Source organism: Protopterus annectens, chromosome 13.part0 (assembly GCF_019279795.1).
Source record: "Protopterus annectens isolate FY-2018-M chromosome 13.part0, PAN1.0, whole genome shotgun sequence".
NCBI classification, from domain to species: domain Eukaryota; kingdom Metazoa; phylum Chordata; order Ceratodontiformes; family Protopteridae; genus Protopterus; species Protopterus annectens.
Genome location: NC_056747.1, coordinates 737,689,383 through 737,715,447, shown reverse-complemented (window position 1 = coordinate 737,715,447; position 26,065 = coordinate 737,689,383). Strand labels below are relative to the sequence as shown.

At 39.7% G+C, this 26,065-nt stretch overlaps 1 protein-coding gene across 4 annotated transcripts in view; it reads left to right on the top strand.

Moving 5' to 3' along the window:
- The first annotated feature begins 3,604 nt into the window (after positions 1–3,604).
- The window catches only part of FAM222B (family with sequence similarity 222 member B), a 243,900-nt gene continuing 221,439 nt past the window's right edge, over positions 3,605–26,065 (top strand). The window contains exon 1 of one of the 4 annotated variants that reach the window (XM_044054421.1): positions 3,605–3,846. The gene's annotated coding sequence lies outside the window, so the exon portion shown is untranslated. The other 3 variants (XM_044054424.1, XM_044054423.1, XM_044054422.1) reach the window with 3 other exon arrangements.

The window sequence follows — 26,065 nt, the reverse complement described above, 5'->3', positions numbered from 1 at the left end:
CAATGAAACGTGTACGTTTCCCTGGGGGGTTTGTAGAACTTGTTACGATATTCTATAAAAACTCTTCTGCCAAAATAAAAGTAAGAGCTAAACTCTGTGCTCCTTTTGAATTATGTAGAAGAACTAAGTAGGGATCCCCTTTGTCCCCTTGATTTTTGCAATCTGTTTGGAACTTTAGTGTCCAAACTTGGAACCGTTAACATTTAAGGTTATATCTTTCAAAGTCAAAAAATATCCTTACACATAGATAACTTACTATTATTTCCTACAACACTGATATTTTTTAAGTAATAGAGGTATTGCAATAGTATGGGGTATTGGCTGGTTATAAGATCCATATTAAAAAAAAACAAATGCAGTTAAATTCTATTATGTACCATCTAATAACTTTGTCAAACCTTTCCTTTCCTACTTAATCACACTCCAATGACCTGTCTAGGCCTGCAATTTACAAATCCATTTGGAGGGACAATCTCACAATAAATGAATTAAAAAAGTTAAGAAATTACTATCAATGGAAATTATTATGCTTGGAGAGCTCCCAAAGGATAAAAGCTATTATGTGTTTTATTATACCACAAATCCTCTAGCAGCCACAAAGTCTACCTGGCTCCCTCAATCAACAGATGCTTAACAAATTATAAAATTTAATACTGAACTTTGTATGGTAAGGAAGGCAAACATATGGTATCCTAGGAGCTTCTATCCTTGTCAGCAGCTCAGAGTGGCATGGGTCTTTATGGAAACATATGCTAATGACATATATATTTTAAGATTATTTTTCTGAGGCTACTAATAGAGACTTATAACACCATATGGAAAATGATGACCTTCTCATTAGTATTACGTTATCATGGCATATATTTTAATAAAAGAGGAACACTCGATACATGGAACAAATTCCACACTGATATCCTGTACATATACTTTTTTGGATATGATCAGCAGTATAAACCTTGACAATTGGCTACTGCATTTACTTCCAATCGGAGACTCTCTCTGTTTTCCACATTTATACTTCATGGACAGACAGTAGTTAAAATGATGTAAGGGGCTAAAATATTGGGAGTCAACTGTTACCATAGGGGCTGTTATCTCATGACAGGCTTTTTGCAAATAATATGAGATAAGATGATACATCTAGAAGATTATATTTACACCTATGTATGGAGTTTCAAAAACTGTAAATTGCTTAGACTTTACCCAAAGATCTCCCTTTGTTGATAGTTAAAGTCCTAGATAATTGAGTCCACAAACATCTAAATTAAGGACACATTAATACATTTTATAAGCTTCTGTTGAAAATATAATGCAAACTATCAAAATATATAGAATGCTGTGGGACAAAGAAATACAATTTACAATCCATGTAGGAATCTGGATGAAGTTGAAACTTATTCCCTGCTCTGCCACTAAGTCAAGAACAAACTGTTTTTTGAATGGCAATGCCAATTCAAGTACTTGACTTCTGCCCTATATTTTGTTGGAGGTATGGCATATCAATGATTGAGGATTTGATTACTACATCTGGGGTTGTTCTAGAGTACAGGGGGATTCATACAGGATACCATGAGGTGTACACTATGTGAACACTTTGAGTAACCTTTCTGAATGAATAGATAGCAAACGCACTGTAGTAGGGCTGCCGATGAATTCAGAAAGGTTATCTTGAACTTGCTTAAAAATAATTTGTAGAAAACATTGCATGGAATTTGGTCTAATTAGATACAACTTTCCTCCAGAGCAATTTCTTCAAGGTAAAGTAGAGCATCACAATCTTGAAAAAGTTGATATTGCTACTAAAGTTTTGTTATATTGATGGGCACAAACTGTACAAAATAGCAAGTGGAACTAAAGATCCATACATGTAATACAGGACTTCATGTCTCAGTTACAAGAATTAAAACACAGGTCTGCCTGCATTCCTGAAGCCATTTCTCTCTATATAAAGTGAAAGTGGCAATTGTTGAAGGGCTGGTTTCATGTGGATTAACACTTGATAAATGTTTGTATGGACTGATATAGTAGCATTGATTTGGGCTTTAACCCACATTTTATTTTGAAATGCCAAAGATATTGTTGACAGTCTCTCTGTTAATTAGTACAATCTCACCTGTTTGAGATTCTTTAATTTCTTATTACATTTTTTTTCTCTTATTTGGATTGATGGTACACTTGTTCTTGTTTTATACTGCATTATTTGGCAACATTAATTTCATTGATAAAAATAAAGGGTTTAATATAAAAAATGGATAAAGATAACCCATGTTTTGCTTCCTTTTCCAGCTGGCCATTGGCATGCTCCGTTGATAGGGTGCTCCCTCTCAAAAAACAGGAATCTCCAAAACCATACAAAATATAACTACCCTAAATTCTCCGTGGACACTAAAATGCCTTTGGGCAACAGACTGCAACATTGTTAGGCTGTGCTATAGGACTGATCCATTTCCTCTTATCAAAACTTATTTCTGCCCCCATTCCACCTATAAGTTAATTACAACCTGGCCATTGTCATCTTTTCCTCAATTTAGTTTCATGTCCAAATCCAGTGTCTTTCTACTCTTTATCTTCAGCGTTACTTTCTACAGTAGAATAGTATAAGAACATACACACGTAATATATATTTTTTCCCCCCACAAGCCATCAGCTTATAAATGGTTAATTCAGTTTAATCAGGCTGAGCACCATATCCCCCCAGGGTTTTGCAATATTGTTTATATATTGCTAATACTTTTTTCAGTGTTTATTTCAGCATTTCTTGCACTGTGTTGCACTTCGCAATTCGTATGCATATATATATATATATATATATATATATATATATATATATATCTTAGGGGTGTGATTAACAGTTGTGTGTATGTTAATTATGTAACTTATATTTGGAGAGTCATCTCATCAAAAACAGAGTCAAATTCTTGTATGTGTGCATACTTGGCCAATAAATGTGATTCTGCTAAGACATTTAATGAAATAAAAGCTTAAATAAAAATATATATAGTTGTAGTTAACCAATTTTTAAGGTATGACCAGACAGGTCTTTACTTCAGCAACAAAATACAACAGTAGATGGTTCACAAAACAAAAACTGCAATGGAATGGGTAAGACATAAAAGGGTTAGATGTTTAATTGAAATTATAAGGTCAGAGGATTAGAATGACTCTACGTACAAGACACAGGGAAGGCACCAGTAGCAACAGCATAGAGGACAAAAACAGAGATAAAAAAGACAGCTTTTGTAGTGCTGAGCTAACAAATCTCTAGAGGGGAAGCTACTGTACTGGTTTGCAGACACTTACAACGAGAGCCTCTGATGCTATGCCTCTTTTCACATTAGAATTTGTAGAAGCCACTACCCCCATGCAATCAGTGTTTTACTGCTAAATTAATACATGCGCACCTTTAAAACCAACTTTCTCAAGTACACGATATTTTATACCTGCCCAAGTTTTTCTTTCTTGTGTAACCCCACCAATTTAGACATACCTGACCTCTCCAATCTACTGATTAGACCACGTTATACTGTGTATTAGAAAAAGAGATAACCATTATCAACTTATCCGTTCTCTCTCACCTTTAGAACTCGACGGAGGCGCATGCGCCAGTGAAGGAGAGGCTGCCGCAGACAGCAACAGCGCCCGCTCGCTTTCGAGCTCGCGCCGCTCGCCCCAGTCAAAAAAAAAAAGGAGAGAACGTCTTTTTTATTTTTTAAGGGCGAGCGAAAGTGTATGAACTGGGGTTGGTGTCTGAGTATTAGTTTTGTATTCGGTTGATGGGTAAGGTGTCTTCAGAAAAGTAAAGTAGGGGTGCAGCGGCGCCATGTATTCCTGTAAACAGCCGGAGCGGTAAGTGTGATGTGTGCCTGATGGCCCATGAGAAAGTGAAGTAGAGTGCAAAGTGTAGGTGCGGATAAGCAGAATACAGACGCTGTATGAAAAATAATGGTTAAAAACACTTTGAGATATTGAATAGCGATTGCTTTTGATTGCAGCAGATCGGCGTCTGGTTTAGTCTGTTAGATTATATATGGTATATTAACTGTTTAATATAAAATGTACAGGCCAAGTGAAAACAAGAGTTTTTTTAAGCTAAGAGTTCAATTAAGCATCGGTTCTCTTGCAGTGTTCACATCATAAATATAGGAGTTGGACAGCCGTGTGTACTGCTGCGTGAGAAAGGCCTAATTAGGTTCTTTAACTTCCGAAGCGCCGGACCTAAACCAAACCAAAATGTTGCTGTGGTGCCACCGGCACTACAACAAAGGGGTGACGTCATTTTCACGTCCGCTTCGGTCCGGTCCGTCTCGTGGTCCAGTATTGTTCCACCCCTCATGTTTCCATTTCTATTTTTCATTAGTCGCACGATCTATCAGCCACTGACCTCTTTACGACTTGATTGGATGCTGCGTCTTCTTCGGCACGCCTTCTACTGCAGGAACCCCGTTTCCGGTTGGAACCTTGGCGTTGTGGAGAGCTGAGTTTGCAAATAGACAAGGGGTGGGAGAAGCAAGTAAGAAAGCAAATAAGTCATGCAGACTGTTCGTGCATTGCACCCTCCAAAAAACACTAGTAACCTGGTTGGCTTGTCACTATCTGCTGTGAAGTAGGTGGGCTATAGTATTGCCTAAATATTTCTGCGGGTTGACATTTGTAGTGAATGGTTGGCAAGTAGTTTGTGTATTCTTACTGTTTATTCTTAGTAATCTTTAAAAGCGCACTTTTTTGAGTTGTTTGACACTTTGTGCAAGTACTTAAATGCAGTGACTTGGTATTTACATTCAGTAGTTTTCACGATCTACGAGATTGCGGCATTTAGTTACCTGTTTGTATGGAAAGTCTGCTTGACATTTGATGTGTCACTGAGAAACCCCGGCCTACTGTGAACGTTTTTGTTAAGATGTTGTGCAGCTACTGATCATTTATAGTCTGGGTGCTGTGTTGTAAGAATATAATTTATAGTTCATTAAAACTGAGTGACGTTATTTTTCTAGCTGTTGTATCCAAGAGTCGTGCATCGCATGGAAAAGTCGGATGTAATTGATTACTCGAGTTGGCGTTTGCAGGAAGCTGTGAACCTAATATTTGAGTACTTCGTTGGTTGTGTTTAGGCTTGTGACTTTTGCGTATTGGCAAATTTAACTGTGGCTCTAAGGTACAAATGTCAACTTAACGCAGGGTCGCTAGTTTAGTAAGAGTGTATATGGCTGGATCAGGAACATTTTCTATATATATATAGCTAGTATGTTAAAGGTCTTATTTAAGTATCTCGTTTACCTTGTTTTGTTGAGCATTTTAAAATTTGTGAGCAGTATTGCTGGGGCGTTGTTAAATGATTGCAGTTGTATTTGGAACTGTCTGCTAAGGCTCTGGAGTGATCAGTAACCCCATGTATCTGCTGTGACAAACGTATTCACCTCAGAGATGTGGATTTTTCAGATTATAGATGCACATGTTTTGGTGCTTGTGTGTGACATTTAGTTAATTTACTTTGTTTTATAGCCCCAATTACAGTGGTGTTTTTATTTGTCGGAGTTGAAAAGATTTCTGATGCTTTTTTCGTACAATGACCCCACTTTTAATGTAATTTGAACAGTCTGCGTCCTGAATGGATTAGTCAGGTGGTAGGGTAAGTCATGTTTGCGGAACTGTTATTGTGGGGTGGTGTTGGCAAGAGTTTTCTGAAGGGAAATGATTGACTAAAAGAGCAAAATAAAAAGTGTAGTTTGGAAGGTTATCGTAACCTGAATATAATTAACACAGATATGAGCTATAAACCAGTTTTAGTACTAGATCCCATGATATGTTCTGTCAAGGGTTTAGTTTTCTTGCCATTTTATTAATACTGTAGCTTTTCAACCATAGATGACTTTGTTGGTAGGTAAAATGGAGCCTTGTTATGATCTGCAGTTTGTAATGCAGTTGATTTCAGATTGTTTCTGAAGTTCTTGAAATTTATTTATGTCTGGTGTAGTACTACAGTTATCTCTGTAAGATTACCCATTACATCCACATGTTTTAAATCACTTGGTCTTTAAATGCTGGAAATATTTTTTTTCCATGTTAGGATACGAAGTCTAGTTGAATTTGTGAAGGGGGTGTCCATATTTTACAAATGTGAAAGCAGGTATGTGTTCCCCTGGTATTAGCAAAACCAATATTATTCTTTAAGTTTCAGTCTTGTGAATAAATTAGTAAAGCTTGTTTCTATGTGTTTTTTAATGTTTATCTGTTTTTATAAGGGGGGACTGATAGCATTGAAGATGGTTATCTGTGTACTGTATAGATAAGAGGCAGAATGTACTGCTGGTCTGTTTTGAACCCTTTTAATGAGTGGTTGCTAAGGGAATTCGATGCCAGTCTGCTTTAAAATGCTTATTGTCATTTACAGGTTTGCACTTTCTGGAGTCTGAAGTGCAGACAACTGTATACCTCCCTATGATGCATTATTTACAACTGTAGTGATGGTCTGGATTGTGTGCCTGTTTGTGCCAAGGTAGAATTACTTACTGCTAATCAGATTAAAAAGTTAAAAAATGATATATAAGATTTTGTATCCTAAAGTGATGAGTTAAAGCGGTTTATGTGCAATTTTAACAGATATGGGCAGGTATGCTTATAGCTTATAAATGCCTGGCTATCACTGTCCTACTTTGATACAGGACATCTTTATTCTTTTGGGAAAACTTGGCTAGGCTAAGAAAGCTCCCCGTCATTAGGCTAATAACAATCTATGAGTCTGTATTCCTCTACTTACTGTGTGAGGAAAAATATGAAATAATACAGTTTCTTGAAGCTCGTGACATTTTTGTCTTGTTTTTTCATATTTTTCATTGTGAAAAGAACAGTTTTTCTTTTGGGGAAAAGAATCTCTGTATTTCGACAGGAGGAAGTAACACTAAAAATTGTAAGAAGTAACACTAAAAATTGTAGGAGTGGAGTACTGGTACATGAGTTAGCTGATGTTTTTTGTTGCTCTTTTCTCTGAAATTATGTCTGAAGTTGGCAAAATGTTTGTCATTCCTGTTGAATTTTTTCAGTATTAAGCAATATTTTTATTAATAGTTATACAAGCTATAGATATTTATAAACATAATTTGCTCCTAATAGCATTTGAAGCACCAGATATGCTTCATATTCTCATTCTGACCTGAGTAAACTAACTCTGAAATGTGGATCTCAGCTACTTTTCCCTATGCTGTAGACATTGTCCCTAGTAAGCTACTGCCTACATCCTCTTTGTACACACTAGGCTTTCTGTAGTCATTTTTCTCTTGCCTTTCCTTGGTACCAGGGTTTTCTGTTATGAAGTCCAAACTATGTGTATCTTATTCCATGCAGTCCCTGGTTCGTTAATGCATATTTCTGAATGACTGTTTCTTCCTGCTTATGGTTTTGTGTCAGTGTTGGCGACTGATGTACAGTCTTAATTTGTGAAGCTTAGTGTTATGCTGGGTGGGATGTTTGCTGTGACCTAGGCACAATGTAGAGTGAATTGCCCAGCTTAAATTAACATTATTTACATTATTACAGAACCCATTGGAAGACCTAATTGGGTAATATGTGTTTTAATAGGTTGTATGTAATTCAGCTAAATTTGATTAATAATAGTCAAGGAGAAAATAAAAAAGTTTCACATAATGGGGAAACTGTTAAAATACCAAATCACCTTTTTGCAGGTGGGCAAGCCCTTGTGCACCACTGCATCCTTGTTTCTTTATGTATACTGACTCCAAGATTGCACAGTTGCAGAAAAGGGCAGTTTCCAACTCTCCTGCCAAACTAATGGTGGTATTTTGTGATCATATGACTGATCATTTATGATGGGATGCAAACATTTGGCATCAAATGTTTGACTAAACTGTCATCCATATATTTTGTCATCCATGTATACAGGTGCAAGTATGTACATCGCTCTCGCGCTCTCTCTCTCTCTCTCTCTCTCATTAATGTTTTAGTTAAGTGGGCTTGTCCCGGATCCTTTTCAGCCATAACCTGAACTCACTGGTGCAGTGTAGTACAACAGAAAAGACAGTATATTTGCTCTGCTAAGAAGGGGGGCAGTTATAATGCATAAATGAAGAATATAGTGTTTTTAGACAGTGCGTGATATTTATGACTGTGATTGAGAGAGACGTGGGTTCATAGGTAGGTACTATGCTATTGGCCCTAGGGCCTATATAAGCCTAGCCAAAAAGGTACCCTGACTTTCGCCACCCAAAAAATTATTTTCCTGTGCCCCCGTCGAGCAGAGCCACAGAATTAATCCCCGGGGTGAATTTCCTATTTCCCATCCAATCATCAAGATTTTTCTTGAAGTGCTAATGAGGAGCTTTGTTTGATATAGATAGGTAGTTTGTTCCAAAGTATGTGAAGTCTCTGGGACAGGAATCTATCCCTCTGGCATGTTCTGTTTATTGTGGTCTCAAGGTCTAGGTCCCTAGAGCGTGTAAGATTGGGATTTCTTTAAGTGGAGCATGTCCAACAGCTCTGGGTTTAACATAGCTTTGTATGTTAGGCAGGTATGCAACGGAGTAAAGCTGGAGTTTTTTGAGACTGTCTGCATAGGGCATCTGTTTGAGGCTGGTAATCCTCTTTGTGTGGTATTTCTGCGGCCTTTCCAGTTGTTGTAGATGTCTTGTGAGGTACATAACCAAAAGCGGCGTTGTGCTCTATAATGGGTCTCATTTTTTTGGGATGAGAAACCTTTTGTGATGAGGTGTGCCACGTAGAAAGGTTTCATGACACCTGTGGCAATGTGATTGTCAAAGGAGAGACTACTGTCCACCTGTGTCCCAAGGCCTCTTTGTCATACTCTTGGTGTTATGTAGACTACTGCCTATGTGGTAGTTCATGGGTACAGAGTTTTTACCAAATGGGATGACCATGCACTTTTTGCATTGAGCTTGAGGCCATGGCTTTGACACCAGGCATCTGTCTCAGTGAGGCCCTTTTGTAGGATGTCCACATCGTTTCGATTATGGCTCCTAGTTTGCAGTCATCTGCAAACTTCATTAGCCAAAGATCTTCTGTCTTGGCCTGTACATCATAGAAGTAGATACCAAATGGGAGAGGACCCAGGACTGAACCCTGTGGTACTCCACTTGTCACTGGTCTGAAGGCGGATTTGGAGTATGCTACTTTCACAGTGTGGGTTCTGTCAGTGAGTCAGTTGGCAACCCATCTTGTGACATAAGAATTTATTAAAATTCCAGAGTGGGGGATGGTGTCGAAAGCCTTGGCGAGATCTAGATAGGCTGTGTGTACCACCTTACCGTCGTCTAGGGGTTTGGTGACTGCTTCAAAGAACTCTGTCCGGTTTAGGAGACATGATTTGCCTTTTACAAAGCCAAACTGGGTGTGGTCCAGAGTTTGGAGATTACCAATGTCTTTGTTTATAAGTTCCATGATGATGCATTCCATGACCTTGCGGACCAGGCTCATTAGGCTAATGGGGCCGTAGTTCCTGGGGTCCGTGGTGACTCCCCCTTTGTGGAGTGGGATAACTGTTGCTGTGTGCCATTCATTGGGCACAAAGCCTGAGGTGAGGCTATGATTGAACATGGTACTTAGATGGAGTGCCAGTTCGTTCTGTAGTTCGTGTAGAATGCAGCATGGGATGTTGCCAGGTCCCATGGATGCTGTGCTCTTGACTTTGGAGAGTGTGGTTTTTACCAGTGCAGCCATAATTTTAAAGAAACAGTCTGGTTTAAACCTGGTAATACATCAGCACACAGATGTATTATCCATTGATATTCCTTCATCTTAAGCTTTATTGTTCTTTAAAACCTGTACTAAGATATAAACAAATGTGTTTGATATAGAGTTCTGTGCTTCTGCAACTATTGTTTTTAAGTAGGATTGATTGTTTAATTGAATAATTAATGGCTATGTGATTTTTGGTGGTATATAAAAACAGTTAGTATGTGTTAGTATTTTATACACTGAAGGGTTTGTTTGACCTGAAAGCTTTGTTTTATGTTTATGGCAGGGTACCACCCGATTGGCTCCTTTTTTTTTTTTTTTTCTTTGAGGTTAGCATCTTGGTTCTGTTAGGGATAGCACGATCCATGCACTCGTGTAAGTGCTTATAAAGTGCATTTGTGCAGGATTCAACAGTCTTACCTCTATTGTCAGTCTGCATGGGTGTCGTGAAGTTTGCCACTTCTGTCTTGAGAAGCGTGAAGTTGGCTTTGAAGAAAGACCAGGTCTAGGATATTGCTGCCCCTGGTGGGGGTGTGGATAAGTTGATCCAAGGCAGTGGAATTTATGAATTCCAGAAAACGTTGAGCAAAAGTTTGTACATGAGTAGTTTTCCCAGTTAATGCTGTGGTAGTTGAAATTGCCCGTTGTTAGGGTGTTGGGTTGTACCCTAATATTTTCCAGTGTATCAAGAAATGAGTGGGAATCCTGGTGCATTGTGGGGGATCTGTAGCAAGCTACAATTTGTATTGCAGTCTTGCCCAGAGTTAGTTGCACTCAGATAATCTTGGATGCATTATGCTGAGTAACTAGGCTGGAGGTGTGGATATCCTTAATGAATATGGACACGTCTCTGCCTTTAATTTCAGTTCAGGTTAGGTGGCCGGAAGGTGTGGTATGAATTATAGCCTGATAATGCAGGGGTGCTCACTGGAGCCTTGAACCAGGTCTCTGTCACTGCTCAGATGTCGATGTTCTCCATTTTAAGGAGTGCCTCGAGTGAGTGCGTTGTGAGGTTTAAACTTCTAGCATTGAGTAGCATTACCCTTAGGTTTTGCTTGCTTGTACCTGTTACAGTGGTGAATTTGTCATTTGAACCTTGCCTAAAAAAGGCACTATAAGGGTCGCAAGAGCCTTAGCCAGTGTCTAGAATCCCAAGGGGGACAGGTGCAGGCCATCTCTGGTAAAGCATCGTGGTCTGTCGATCATGTCATCCCAGGCAGACGGATAACTGGATCCCATTAGAGTGATACCAGAAGCTTAGCCAATTGTTGAAGTCAGTCATTTTGTCCTTGTACTGTGGTATCATTTTGGATGATGGCAGGATGTTACTCAGGGCTAGGGTCCTACCTGCCTTGGCTACAAGATCAGAGAGCTCAACCATGTCTCTCTTCATGTAGTCCAGGGAGGTACGTCTCGGGTCATTCACACCAACATGGAAAATGAGTCATATTTGTACTTGTTGTGGAGTGAACTGAGTGTGTGAGTTTTATGTGGCGGATCGTGGCACCTGGCCGGCAGCTGACAGTAGAAGTTCAAATTACCAGCAAAATAAATTCAGTTTATGGTTGTTTCTTTCCATTTCCCCAGGGTAGTATGAAGGATTTCTAGAAGTACTTTCTGAACTACCCATAAATTTAAAAAAAATTTTTTGTGGGTGACTTCAGCTATCCACTTGTGAACTTGTCATACCTCATTCTCATTAACATTGTACTTATTAGCACTTCTGCTGTAGTACTGGCTCTGTTCAAATCTGATCCCAAATCAGTGCTCTTTATTGCATCTAAACCTTCCATAACAAACTCGCATGAATTCCAGGACTTTAAATACAAACCGGTTTAAAAACTATGAGGTTAGCTTTCAACAGTCTTTTTTACAGGATTTTCAACTCTTAGCCTGAGCTGTAGCAGTCAATTAATTTTACTGCTGCATCACATATATTTGGGAATGTAAATGTGTTGTCTTTTCGGCTTTTCCCGGTTAGGGGTCGCCACAGCGGAACTCTGGTCCGCTAATGATTGGCAATAGATTTTTATGGTGCAGAGTTGCCAGCCCGACGCCCAACCTTCAGCAAAGGCACGCCCATTCACGCATGTCTTTCGGAGGCCACTCGACCGTGGGGAGGACATGCAGACTCCACACAGAAGGCACTCCAGCCGATAATTGGAGTGAGGCAACAACACCAAGATATTTGGGATTGTAAATGCCAGCATTAATAAGGACTGTAGTAAACCAGAATCTGCCCACATTAATGACTCTTGTCCAAAAGAAATCGGCAAAATTTAAAAGCTACAATTAGAAAGATCAAACTAGAATAAAATTGGCATCTGAAGTCAAATAATTGTAAATTCTTCAACTGCATTAAATGATTTAAATAACACACAGCAGTGCTGTAATTTTATTCATAAGTTTTACCCATTCATACCCCAAATATATTGATGACACCAAATTTATCTGCAAGTATATTGGCATCGCACCACCAACAGCCATTGAGATTCTACAATTTCCCTAATCCTTTACTCCCTCGATATTATTATGGAGCTGTATTTTCTTAAGCTAAAATCACCAGTTCTGTGGGCCCTGATTTAATATACCCGTTGCTTCAACTGTGCAAAGCACTCCTCTGAACCCCTGCGAAAACTGTTGAGCTTAAGCATAAACGTAGTCCCAGCATGTTACCTATTTTTATGTAAAATTGCTGCCCTCATTTTATATGCGGGTTCTCTCTTTCTGTCTAGGAGTGGTAGATCATCAGTCTAATGTACAAAGCTATGGAAATTTATTTTTCTGATTTTGTAAGTTTTGTCATAAATCTTTTCTGTAGACTCTCCTTTTGTTTAAAGAGGTATCATGTTTACTTAATCTTTGTAAACTAAAGCTGTAGAGAATGGTCATGTGGTTCATATGCATACCTGGATCACATCAAAGCCTTTGACACCATTTATTGTGCTGACATTGCAAATAAGCTTAAAGGCTCTAAATATAGATCTTTAAGCTTGAGAAAAAAAGACAGGCACCCCCTAGAAGTGGACCCAGTGGTGAGAGACCTGGGTACTTGGTAATCTGAACTTTGACCACCAGGTGTCCATGGTGAGGAAGTCATTCTTTGTGGCTTAGCTTATAAGGCATGGCATCTAGATCTAAGGATGTTGTAGTACCACTGTACTTGGCCCTCATCAGACCAATAATTGAGTACAGTGCACCCTTTGGCATGTACCTCGCCAGGAACCTGCAGTAGTTTGAGCATCCAAAGAAAGGATATCTGTCAGTCATTTAATTCTGAAGAGGTTTGAAAACCATCACCTGAGTTAAAGAATCCTGTTGCCATGGATTTAGAGAGGCTAAAATAACTTTCTACTCTGTGCCAGTATGCTGCTGTCTCTAATTTGAAAACTTTACTGGATTGCTGTCTTGTACAACTTTGAGTACTGTTTTGTCTCACTTTTTAAGGTTTTATTTTAAGCCACAGTGCAGCACAATAAACAGAAAATATGAACTGTCTTGGTTTGGTTTACCCCCTTTCCCAAATGTAAAGGTGGAACATTTCTTTCCAAAAGAAGTCCAGTGTTGATAAGAACTGGTTCAGAAATTTTTTTAAATACTGATGCATGTTTTGTGGGCTTACAAATCCTTTTTTTCTACAAACTTGTTATGTGTAAAAGATTTTGGCTGCATGCCTTCTAATAACCATACCTGTAAGTGGATTACTGCTCAGTGGGGACTGTTAAGAAGGTTAGGGTCTCAGTCCTCACAGTTAAGTCTTATGAACCTATACGAACATGTATGGAGTACTGTGTTGCAGTTGTGGCAGAAGGAAAGGTTGCTGGTAAGACTTGCTTATTTATTTATTTTTTTAAGTAGGGGTCTAGTACAACTATTCGTATCCTCTCAAGATTCTTGTGGCAGGGGAAAAGGGTGGTTAGGGAGACTGGCCTCTTAAGTCTGTGCCTTAGCTGCTAATTTTTGGACTATTTATTTACTTCTGCTACCTCTGACTCCAAAATGGTGAAAAAAATGTACCACTGTGGACCTAGTAAAAACTCACTACTACTGACTTGCCTAATCAGTAGCAGGAAAGGCTTGACCAACATCTGCTTGGTCTACAGCAACAGTCACCATGGTGAGTTGGTCATCTACCCCACCAGGTATTCCAAAACCCAGCATTCGAGGAAAATGGGAGACTCGTTGTGGCTTTTGAAAGGTATATGAGGGGCTGGTCCCAAGCCATATAGACAAATTTTTTTCATATCTGGTTGGAGACACCCCCCCCCCCCCAAAAAAAAAACAAAAAACTTTTTCTGGTATTAAGAGACACTAATCCACATGACTGTATAAAGTTAAATTAAAGAAAACAAGTTTTGGCAAGAGCTGGTACCTCACCTGAAGTGCAGGCCCTTAAGTACCATCGTTAGATGGTCTCTGCAGACAGTTAAGGTCACAAATAGCTGATGTAATTCTTACTTTGAGGCTATGATGAGAGTCAATTGAGAGCGATCCAAGTAACATTTTGGAAACATACCTCTCAGCTGCCCAGATTTTTGCCTTGTATTTTGTCTGTTCCTCATAAAATTTGTGGTTTTCTGGATTTTTTACGGCAAATCAGTAAGGATTGAATTCAAGTAATGACAGGCAGTTGAGTTTCAGATTTCATATTCTCCAGAAAATGTATGGTAACACAAGACCTTTTGTTCTAGCAACTTTCTAAGCTTCTATGAGCAATATTTTAAAATGTTTCCCTATTTTTGGGGTTTTGTCTCCCATCATTTCTTTGTCCAGATGTCTTGTGTCAAGAGGTTGAGAGCTATGTTTGGAAGTGCAAACCGTAGATAAACTTAAAATGGCACTTGGTCACCACCCACTTTAAGAAAATTGGTTTTGTGTGACTGCAGGTCTCGAACAGTTATTTGCTGTAGTAGAACATTTAAGTGATATTGCAACTTATAATGATTTGCTTGTATCATGGGCTATTAACACATTCACCAAAGAGCGTCCTTTCCCATAAACAAACCAAAGTTGTGTCCTTTTTATATGTATAGTAAATAATTTAGGATTAGATAATGCAGTGTTATACATCTAACAGTGTAGCCATGCTGTAATTCTAAAAACTTAACATTCTTGCAGACAGGTGCTTTGTTGAATCTGCATTCTGTCATTGTGCTGCCACCAACCTTTGTGGAATGTACTGCTGTGTAGAAGGGGTTTGCTGGGATTGTTCAGAGTGCACTGAGCACAATGTACATAAGACTGCCAGCAATCAGAAAATTGAATTGTATATGGTGGTGGTGCTGCGGTAGTGTTGTCGCCTCACAGTAAGACGTTGTCCTGTTCGATTCTCAGCTAAAGCGTCTTCTGTGTGGAGACATGCGTGAATGGGCGTGCCTTCGTTGAAGGTTGTGTGTCAGGCCTGGCAAGTCGGTAAGTAAAAATCTACTGCCAATCCTTAGCAGACCGGAGTTCCGCTGTGGCGACCCCTAACCAGGAAAAAGCCAAAAGATACGACGGCAACAACATGGAGATAACGTACAACACAGTACATTGTTCAACTGCAACATATTACACCCAGGTGCTTAATCCTTAATCTACAGTGGATAGAAAAAGTGTACAGACCCCTATTTAAAATGCCAGGTTTTTGTGATATAAAATGAGACCACAATACATCATTGCAAAACTTTTCCCACCTTTTTAATGTAACCTGTACAATTCAACTGAAAAACAAATCTGTTGGGGAATAAAAAATAAACGTACACTATACTGGTTGCATAAGTGTGCACACCCTTAAACTAATACTTTGTTGAAGCACCTTTTGATTTTAATTAGATTCATTTGTCTTGGGTATACACCTGCCATCAATTAAAGATACTCTGATTAACTCCAAATAAAGTTCAACTGTTCTAGTAGGATTTCCATGACATTTACTCAGTTGCTTGCTACAGCAAAAGACATGATTTGCAGAGAGCTTACAAAGCATCAGAGGGATTCCATTGTTGAAGGGTACAAAAAATTCCACAGCATTGGATATACCATGGAACACCGTGACAAGGGTCATCCAAAAGTGGAGAAAATATGGGGCAACAGTGACTTTGCAAAGATCTGGACGTCCCTCCAAAATTGATGACGAGATATAAAATGGTCAGGGAGGCTGCCAAGAGACCTACAGCAACACTGAAGGAGCTGCAGGAATTTCTGGCAACTACTGGTTGTGTACTGCATGTGGGAGCAATCTCCCGTATTCTCCATATGTCTGGACTACGGGATAGGGTTGGAGGATGAACGCTTTTTCTTAACAGAAAAATATCCCGGCCTGGCTGAAATTTGGAAAACAATACATCAAGTCTCCCAAAAGCATGTGGGCAAATGTGTTATGGTCTGATGAGACCAAGGTTGAACTTTTAGGCCACAATTCCAAAAGGTACACTTTGCATCACCAAAAGAACACACCCCACGGTGAAGCATGGTGGTGGCAGTATCCTTTGGGGTTGCTTTTCTTCAGCTGGAACTGGGCCTTTAGTCAAGGTGAAGGGAATTATGAACGGTTCCAAATACCAGTCACTTTTTGCTCCGAACCTTCAGGTGTCTGCTAGAAAGGTGAAGATGAATTTCACCTTTCAACACGACAATGACCCCAAGCATACATCCATATCAAAAGAATTGCTTCACCGGAAGAAAATTGAAGTTTTGGAATGGCCCAGCCAGAGCCCAGACCTAAATCCAATAGAAAATCTGTGGGGTGACCTGAAGAGGGCTGTGCACAAGAGATTCCCTAGCAATCTGACAGATTTGGAGTGCTTTTGCAAGGAAGAGGGGGCAAATATTGCCAAGTCAAGATGTGCCATGGTGATGAGACTCCTAACCAAGAGACTGAATGTTGTAATTTAATCCAAAAGTGCTTCAACAAAGTATTTTAAGGGTGTGCACACTTATGCAACCAGCTCAATGTACATTTTTATTTTTTATATTTTTCCCTAATTGAATTGTATGGGTTATAGGTCTCATTAAAGTTGGGAAAAGTTTTGAAATGATTTATTGTGGTCTCCTTTTTTTTATATATATATATATATATATATATATATATATATATATATATATACAAAAACATGGCATTTTAACATGGGTATGTACACTTTAGATCTACTGTAACATAGGATTTGATTTAAGCTAGGGAAAAATGGGTGTGTTGGAGGGACAACCTCCTTTTTTGGAGCCTGTTTTCAGCAGAGGCCCGGGGAGAAAAACTCCACAACAGTACAATTTTTTATACATTGTCAGACACAGCATTTGTTCACTGTACAGTAATAAGGTATTAATATACAATTATATTTACAATAACATGAAAGTTAAGGCAAAAATTGATCCACAGAATAGCATTGTTGGACTTGAGATGTGATAAATTAACCTTGTACACAGTGTCCTAAAAGAAATGTTGGCAAGGTAGCAAGCATGGGATAAGTTAACCTTATGCATATACAGACTTGCATAAATCTAGCTCCAGAGCTTTGTCATTACTGAAAGTTTCCAAAGGCACTAAGATTGTAGGTTTGGGTGCAAGGAATGACATCTTAGCCTTTAGAAGTTAGGCTCCAGGGGAAGAACCTGTGACCTTGAGATCGCCAGGTAAAGTGGATTAATTTTAAAATCTAGTTGGGAGAACAACATTCTTAGCAGGGCTAGAGAGACGTAGTGTGGGAGGAAGGGGAAAACGCTGATCAGAGCAGCCTCCTATCTTTCACTTTGGGCAAGAAATTTGCTGTACAGAGTGACCAAAGAAAGGGAACCAGTACTAAGCAAATTGTTAGTGCTGGAGTGTTTCAGTAGATTTGTAAAGAGGTTAGCATGTAGCTGTATGGGGTGGGGGATTTATATCCTGAGATGACCAAGACTGGAATTCTAGCCAAATTTTACTGACCTCTTATGAATGAAATAGAAAATGCTTGTGTTACCTGCTTAGAATGTTAAGACTCTCTAATCTGGACTTTAGGAGTCCTGTGATATACAGACTTGTAGAAAGTCTTGCTAAGGTGAATAGGAATGGACATCATAAGTCCACTTGTAAAGTCCAGTAAGTGCTGCTAGTATAAACTGGTGATCATTGAATATGCAACCACATTTCTCGAAGCTGTATATTTTATGAAGAGTGATTTGCCAAAGCTGTAGGATAGCTATTACTACTTTATCCATGGGGGAGGTATACCCCATGACATTTCGTGCTGATCAGGGCACCACAGTTGTGCCTAAAATAATGCACAAACTTTACCCGTTCTTTAGGCTGAAGTAGAGTAGTAAATCGGTGTTCCATCATTAAACATGCGTGAGTTGGGATGTTTGCACGAAACTTTCAAGTGCATGTTAAGGAAAGCTGTAGAAGATGAGAGCAATATATATACTTTGAGAAGTTACCCGTGCCTCAAGTGGTTTCAGTGTAATGAAAGAAGCATAAGAAGGGTAAAGTGTCCTCTTAAGAGTGTGACAGAACTTTACTGATCTCCAAGAAATATAGAGCACTGTGAAAGAACAGGCTGTGCACAGAGTAATGCAAATGCCTGTTTTGGAGAGTTTAGAGTGGCAGATATAGTAGACTTTTTTTTTCAGTGTAGTCTGCTGAAAACAAGTTTCTAACAAAGTAGCAAGGACCATCTTAAGTTATGGAGTAAGCTATAATGTAAAATAGACTTTGAAAAAGGAAACCAGAGCAGGCATACCACATATGTATTCTACTGTCTTTGATAGAAACTCTGGGTTTCTACTGTCTTTGAAAGAAATTCTGGGTTTCTGAAGTTGAAGACTTTGTACTTTAAAACAAAACATATTTATCTGATAAGACTAATTGCTTTGGATGACATTGAAACTGTCTGCAAAAAAAAATGTAATTCTGTACTAGTGATGCATGGTAAAATCTTTATTCTGCTTCGTCTGATGGGCCTATATAAGGTTAGTATTTCCCCGTTTTTTATTCTTACCATATGTCGTGAGCAGGCAATCTAGTTGAAAGGTGGGCAAGACATGGTTTGCCACTGCTTTGGATTTAATATCAAGATATTGTCAGTGTCTTATAATACCTCAAGTCAAAAAGAAAGTGGATTTCTTCACACCCGATGACTTCCTTCACTGTAAAGTTGAATCCTATTGGTTTTGTGTACCATTAGTGACTTTCCCGAGGCTGTGTCTTTGGACCACAAATCAGATATTCCCTGTCTTACCTTGAGGATATGGTGATATTCAGTATAGTGGCAAGGGCCATATTGAACGTAAGGCAGATCTGATGGTCAACTCAGCAAAATGTGAGTGATGTCCGAAGTCAAGTTGTTTGGGTTTCATAGTTGGCAGGGTGAAAGATAAAGCCACCGGCAGAGAATCTGGAAGCCACATGTTAACTGGCTTACCCACTGTGAAGTGATAGACCAAGGCTTTCCTAGCGTTAGGATAAATTCACAACAGTAAATGGCTAAAGAGTTTGTTAAACTTTTCCTACCGCAGCTTGTCCCCTAATGTAATGCCAAGTAGATAAACTACACAACAGGCATTGAGAAAGTGGGATGTATTTTGTTCTGAACCTGTGTTAATCGCAGATTTTGTTAAGCTATTTATTTGCTCTTTTCACTGTTGCATTGGATATGGGCATTTGGGACAGTTGTGCTGATATGATTGAGGGAAATGAGCACCTTGTTTATTCCAGTAGTCAGAAACTCAGCAGTGCTGAGATTTACTGTGATGAAGAGAATGTCTAGTAGTCAGGTGAGCTCCCAATTCTTTAAAATGTCTGTTTGGGAGAGAATTCACACTGGTCATTGACTGTGCAATACTACCATCATGTCTTGTTGCAATGGTTAATAGACAAGAAGGACTGTAATGCTAAACATGTTTCTATAGGCCTTGGCCTTTCAGCTGTTTGTGTTTAGGGCTCTTCACCATCCTGGTTGCAGCCATCTCAATGTGAATGACCATCCCTAGTTGGGTGGTTTGTGAGCTGTGAAAACATGGTAAATGTTCTGAGGTTTTAGTCCAAAAAATATTCTTGTTATACTCTTATCTAACAGAATGAAACTGTAGACATGTGTAAGCTTTTATTTTGGCAAGAATTTGACGTCCTGCCCTTTTGCACTGTTTGCCGGCATGCTCTCTCCTAGTTGCATAAAAATGTCACACCTTGGACATTTGAAAGGGTGGCGACTATATGAATGGGTTGTCTCAGGCCTAGAATAGAACTAGTGGTTCTCCTCCTGGTTGGAGGAGGCATGACATGTTGGCTGCTTTTGACGGCAACCCAGTGGTGTTGTAGCTGAGGTTGGGTTACTGCAGAAAGCAAATGCAGAAGGAAGCAGGCTGTCAGCCTTGAAATGCATATCTGGAGCGTTAATAGTGCAGTGAATTAACATTGCACATTCCTGTGGAGTGGACTAGTGTAACTACATAATTGGGAGCATTCTGTCACAAAGAAAAATGCTGGTTTTTAATCTTTGAGAGCAGAGGATGGTGAAGAGTATTCTGACTCGAGTCAGTTACCTTAAGTCTAGAGAGAGTGGAAGGAGCCATTTCTGCAGGTATCATTATGCTCTGAACTGCAAAGTTTTGGACTGTTGCCCTGTGGAGCATTTTCAAAGTACTGCTACTGGAGCTGCTGTTCATGAATAAAACTGACTGACTATAAATGATGAAAAAGTGCAAATGATGTCTATATAATGGATTTTTTTCTCCCTGGCCTGCACTGAAAAAGGGCACTGGTTGGACAGATTTTTCTAGCAGATAAATTCCATTAAATAAATTACTATGTCACAAGCAAGAGATAACTGATTTGTTTTGGCTTTACAGGGCTTTAGTGTAAGCTTTAGCGTAGTTACCACTTCCAGCTTGGGCTGGGGTATAGAATGCATTTGTATCTTCACTTAGGAGGGTATAGTTTTCCTTGGTGAAGTTTTTATAGTCTGATTTCACCATTTGTGAGTTCTGGTGTTAGTGCCATCTCAAAGGTGACTGATTTGTGGTCACTTTTAACTAATGAGGGTTCGACAGTTGCAGCAGTGCATCTGTTTGACATGTTGGTTAGGATTAGATCTAGAATTTGTTCCTCTTGTAGGGGTACATTTGACTTGAAGTCAAGGAACCTTTGCGCTAGTGTAGGTTTCCCAGTTGAGGATGGGATAATGTAAATCCCCCATAACCAGTGTGTTCTGTAAAATTTGGATTATCTCCACTTTAGTCTTATAGGCTTCGTGGGTGCCGTGACCCATTGAAGGGGATCTGTAACTGGCTGTGACTTGAATGGGGGTCTTACTCCAAGTGCAGATTACGGTGGGTAACTCCATGAAGTTGTCCAGCCTAACTAGACGGGAGGTGACTTTATCTCTAACATAGATTGAAACACCACCTTCTTTGGTTTTCACACGTTCATTTTGTGGTCTAAAGGTATGCAAGGCATTGTAGCCTTGCAAGGCTGGGGTATTTTCTGAGGCCTTGAACCAGGTTTCTGTGATTGCAGACATTTACATCATCTAGTGTTAGAAGTGCTTCCAGCGAGTGCAGTTTTTAGTTTCAGCTCCTAGCATTTAGCTGCATCATCCTTATTTTGTTCTGATTGGTTAATTTCACGTTGGCAATGATATTTTGAGACCTTGCCTAAAAAAGGCACTATGGGGGAAGGTAAGAGCCATTGCTAGAAGCAAAAAGACTAGAGGTGCCAGGTGTAAACAGTGTCTGGCAAAGGAGTGAGGTTTCTCTACCATGGTTTCCCAGGCTGACAGGAGCTTGGTCCCCTTTGACACCAAAAACTAAGCCGATTTATTGAGATCAGTCATTTTTTTTTGTTTATACCATGGCATCATTGTAGGTGAGGGTAGTATGCTTCTAAAGGCTAGGGACATACCTGCCTGTGACACGTACTATCTCTCCATGTCCAGTGAGGTACATCTTTGGTCATTCACACCAACGTGAACTATGACAGAGTAATAATGGTACTTGTTGCTGAGTGACCCGGGTGTACACATGATCTGATGAATCCTGGCAATGGACGGGCAGCTGACTGGCATTTTCTCTTTGTAAAACCTGGTGAGTGGGACATTGTGTGTCTCACTGTTGAGTCTCCCGTGACAAGAAAAATTGCTTTTGAGCGTTACACTTTTCAGGCTTGGTGGGTGAAGCACTGTTGCTATGTGTCATGGGTGCTGCAGGGATTGCGTTAGTTGTAGCAGTCTTGTGTTTTGGAGGTCTTTGGTGTTTCGGTAAGTTTTTCGAGAGACCCTTGCATGTAGATTTTCGTGTGTGATGTGTACTGTTGCATGTGTAGTGGTAAGTTGACAACCTTTTCCATGTTACTGTTTTGAGTGAGAGCATGGATTCAAGATTGTTGGTGTAGATACATCTCTCACACTCTCCTAGAGTGGGTTATTAGTAGAGGGTTGCCAGTGTACATGAGGCAGTTGCCACACTGCCTCAAGAGACCCAAGTCGTCAAGATTGGCAGGAAAAACGAGGGTAGTCCAACTGTCCATAATGCTAGTTTGAAGACTATTGCCATTAGGGATGTCTTTTCAGAATCTGTCATGGAGGAGCTCAGTTGTTGAATTTAAATGTCTGGCTTTTTTGCACAATTGCACAGCAATGTGCAAACAAGCAGAAATCTACCAAATGCAGGGCCTAAATAGCAGAAGCTAGAAACTTGGGGGAAAAAAATGTAAAAAGATTCAGAAGTACCAATGATGATGCTTATTCCAAGTGCTAGACTGGCTTCCCTTTTACAGACAGTTCGCGGTCAGCACATTCCTCTCACTAAAGTGCAGGTAGGCCCCTCCCAAGCCAAGATGGCCTGGGAAAGCATGCTCAGAACAAACCACTGCAAACAGACCCAGAAGCAGCAAGACTGTGTCTGGACTATGTTACTAGCTATTCTAGTTTCAGCAGGAAATACTAGAGCATGTTTAATACAGCAGAAAAGAATAGCAGTGAGATGCTTAGGGGAAAAAAAAGTTTAGAACAGCAGAAAATAAGCAAGGATGCTCCAAAGAATGTTTTAAACATCTAACAGACGAGTTATTGCTTGGTGGGAAAACCAGAACAAGCAGAGCAGATAGCATTTAAATAATGAAAACACCAGCAAATACTTCAAATTTTATTGCTGTTTTCACTGTCTAACAGGTACAGTAATACAGACAATTGCAGTACACAGAGTAAAAGTAGGTGGCAGGCAATAAAAGAAAGTGCAGTAAATAGTATAAAATAGCAAAAAAAAGGACAACTTAAGCTTTTTTGAAAGCTCAGACGCCTCTAGTCTGGTATCTCAGCTTAGAGTTGTGGCTGGTAGCCCACCTCAGTTCAGTTAACTGGAAACTAGCAGAAACCTGCTTAAAAGCAAGGCCTTAGGTGCAAGAACTAGCCTTTGTCATGGAATTGAGAGCATTTGATGCATTTTGTTTCTAAATAAGTGAAGTTTCTCTTTGCCTCAGCCTGCAGCCAGTTCCAAACCACAGGGCCTAGTTTAGAGGTAGCAGTTTCTCTTGTGAAGTTTTAAAAACGAGGTCTAATTTTAAAACTAGGTTTAATCTGAATCGCACTGTCTTATGTAGTGTTTTTGATTGGTAATATTGTTTTCGAAGGGAAATAAGTCTTCCAATTTTAGCAGCTTACAGCTTTGACAATTGAGCCGAAATGCCTCTCATTTACAAGAGCCAGTTACAACACTAAGTTCACAGTGATGATTGGGGTTCTGCAAGAAGAACAAATCGGATTTTGTTACAGTAGTTTGTATTTTACATGTGTTTGAGCTAGAATGTAAGGCTACAAGAGGGGTTCTATATCAAATTATATAGCCAAGCTATCATAGGAGGTTACTAGGTTATTGGCCCTGAGGCTCTTGTAAGTGTAGCCAAGAGTTTAGCCCATGTTTAGACAAATCAGTAGCCAATGCCCCTGTCCAGCAGGGGCATGGGTGGAATCCCAGGGGTATATTTTCTGTTTCCCATCCAGTTATCCAGGTTGTGCTTAAAAGGGGGTAAAGAGGTACTCTGCTTGATGTGGAGATGGGAGTCTATTCCATAGATGAGGGAGTCTCTGGGACACACATCTGTCCCGCCAACAAGTCTTGTTGATGTCAGACCAGGTTGAGGCCGCGTGTGCGGGTTACTCGAGTGGAGCTTGACTTGCAGATATGCAGCAGTCCCATCAAGGTGGGGTCCATGATTGCCATGTATGCCATTTAGAGATCACCTCTGAGGAATCTGTATGAAACTGAGTAGAGGGTTAGGGCTTTTAGCTTATCTGTGTATGGTAGACGTTTGAGGTCCTGGATTCTCCTGGTGAGGAACCTCTGTGGTAATATTACAAATAGGGTTCAGGAGATTCTCTAGCGTAGTTTAGTTGGTATTTTGCTGTTAATGCCATTATGCTTGCCCAGTGACAATAGCCGAAGGTTATCCTCGGGTATGTGTACATGTAGTTTGTGTATGTGCACATGCATGTGTGTGCATTCACTTGCTGTGCTCCACTTTGCCCCATAAGTAACTTTATTGGTATCCATTTCTTGAATGCAGTTTGGTTATGACTAGTCCATAATGTTTCCATTTTGTGTCCCTTGAATGCAACCCAGCCATGTGGTTCAGGTTGTGGTTGAAAATTGTCTTGTACCAATTCATTTAAATGATTGCTGAACAAACCAGACAAGACTTGCAAGTAAATGTTTGTGTATATATTTGTAAATGTTCTGTATTACGCACGTATATCTTGTCCTTTCCCAGGCTAGACAGCAGGTTAGATGGAGATTTGAAGTGTGTTAAGGGTTGGCAGGCTAAATGCAGGTAGTAGTAATGTTTGCATTTACCCTGGTTGTGTTTTTCTTTTAACTAGCTTTAATAAGGATGTTCTGAAAGGACTGCATTTCTTGGCTTCATTTATACTTTGTGGATAGAAGCCCCAAGTAACAGTAGTGATAGGTGAAGGTTGTGTTGTCAGAGGTTGTGTTTTGGTCTGCTTTTAGGAATGTAATGCCATTCTGGTTGGATCCAAGGCTGTAATGTTTACACTTGGTAAGTATTGGAACTTGAAAAGAGATGAGAAAAATTGTTCTGGTATCGGCAGCCATCCTGCTCTTCATAGAGTTCAAAATCGGTACTGCCATTTGGGCCCTGAAGTTGTAAATCGGCAACTTTGTTATTGGCACGTTTGCAATTGTCCATGGAATACAAGGAAAAACGTGATGTGAAGGATGTGTTCCTTATTAGATGGCCAAATCTCTGGGATAAAGGTTTGGGTCTTGATTTAGTTGTAAATTATTTGGATTTGATCAGGGCATTAACACTGAGAACCAATTGGGAAGGGCTGTGTGTAAATGGAAGATGCTGGCTTACCTATCTTTGGGTGGGAATTTGCCAGTTGTTTGTGTCAAATTCTGCTGCTGTGTATGCTTTGGGTGAGGCCCAGAAATTGCAGTATCCAGAACTTGGATATGCACTTGCTCAGTGTTTCTTGGTTTTCTAACTCGACTTGGTGACCCTAGGCATTTTTTCCCCTTGGTTTTATAAGACGCTGAGAAGTTGGGGGTATTTCAATTTGATCAGTGGGGTGGACACATGATGGTTGTGAAGGGGAAAGGGTGCAAACTCCTTGAAAAATTGATTATAATGGACAATGGTCCAAAAACTGAATCCTGTTAACTTAAGTGAATTGGTTGTAGCTGTTTCTTGTGTCCATTCACTCGTATCTGCTTAATTCTAAGATCATATTTGAGTAAGGGAAGTAATTCTTGAGTAAAGCTTTGTCTGCAGCATTTCTATAAATAGATGTTAAGGTCTGATAAGGATGCATCCTGCAAAGAGCAAAAATGTAGTCTTAGTAACTTTTTCCCTCACCAACATTACCGAGGAGTAACTTCTTCCCTCACAAACATTACCGAGGAGTAACGTTTTCCCTCACAAACATTACTGAGGAGTTTAAGAATTTCTTCATTTTATCTGACTGTACTTTTCTCACAATATCTTTGCAAGCACAGTAGTTGGAGACGTAAAATGTTTTGCTACAGTAGACAAAGTAACCTTGGGAATGGGGTCTCTTAGTTAAGAAGAGATGTTGTCAGATATAAATTGAGGCTATGAGAAACTGATGTGGTAGAGAAATTTTCTGTCAGTTTTAGTAACCAGCTGTCTAGGTGTCAAACTTCAGTGATAGTGAACGTGTCATTGACTTGATTTCTGGTGACCATTATCAGAGGATTTTTTGCGTTGGCACCAACCAAAGGTATGAGTGACAACTGCCATTTTAACACTGGAGACGCTTCCATTTGATGTTTTAACTGTATACTGTTGCCTGCCTGCCTCTCAGTTTATTAGATTGTTTGGGTGTCGGGTTTGCTTTTGAACTGTTTCCTGGACTAGTACTACATTATATGTAGG